This window comes from Myotis davidii, unplaced genomic scaffold, assembly GCF_000327345.1.
Source record: "Myotis davidii unplaced genomic scaffold, ASM32734v1 scaffold666, whole genome shotgun sequence".
Classification (NCBI taxonomy): domain Eukaryota; kingdom Metazoa; phylum Chordata; class Mammalia; order Chiroptera; family Vespertilionidae; genus Myotis; species Myotis davidii.
Window position 1 is genome coordinate 254,158 of NW_006296629.1, and position 935 is coordinate 255,092.

The following is a 935-nucleotide window of genomic DNA, read 5'->3' on the forward strand; positions in this document are numbered from 1 at the left end:
AATTCTGCCCCTAACATTTTCAGGATCTAGGTCTCCACTGAATGATTGACTGGTCAGTGCCAGGGCAGGGGGTCATTACCCAATGCAGCTGGTCCTGAGGTCAGCCCTGGGGTCACTGGTCTGGTTTTGCTGCTTCTTTGGACCTGGAACTGAAATACAACTGAGGCCTAGATGTTAACTCTAGGGAGAAAGGTCAGGGAGTCCAAACAACATGACCAGCGATATACTAGGGGAGGAAAGGTCACCCTGGGGAGGAGGTCCCACCTACAATTGTCCTTTGCTAGGCACCTGGGGCTTCCCGCCTTGGTGACCTTCTGTACCTGGCCCATCATCTTTGCTCTGCTCGTGTCTGTCTAACTGCCTACCACACAAGGACAGCAATACCATGCCTGCCACAGCCTGGCTTCTGTTCCTATAATGGAAGAGATAGAATGTTAGCACTTCAACTCTGGAATACATCAAAATGACAGTGGAATAAGTCTTCTTGTTTCCCTTTGTAAGCTACCAAAGGCTGCCTCTAGAAGGGAAAGGAAGAGAAGAACACCATCCAGCTCCAGAATCATGCTGAATTTGTGGTGACAGCAAGACATTCAGGTAGGAAATATTTACTATGAAGTTGGGAAATATGAGACAACCTCATGTACCCATATTTGGATTGGATGCAAAACAAACAAAACAGAACAAAACCTGAGCCATCAACATAAAATAATATTTAAGTACTTTAAAAATATATGTGATAAAGGACAAGTATTAAACACATCACAACTAAACACTTTCCTAGGAGTGGTTCCTGAATGTTACATCTTTCACCCTCTTTCTTCTGCAGCTACTTAATAGCCTGCATTGCAGGCTCTCACTCATTAGTCGCTCTTCTTGGTGGTAATTTAGTATTATAACCACCAGGTGGAGATGTCACACTGCTCTTCACTTACTAT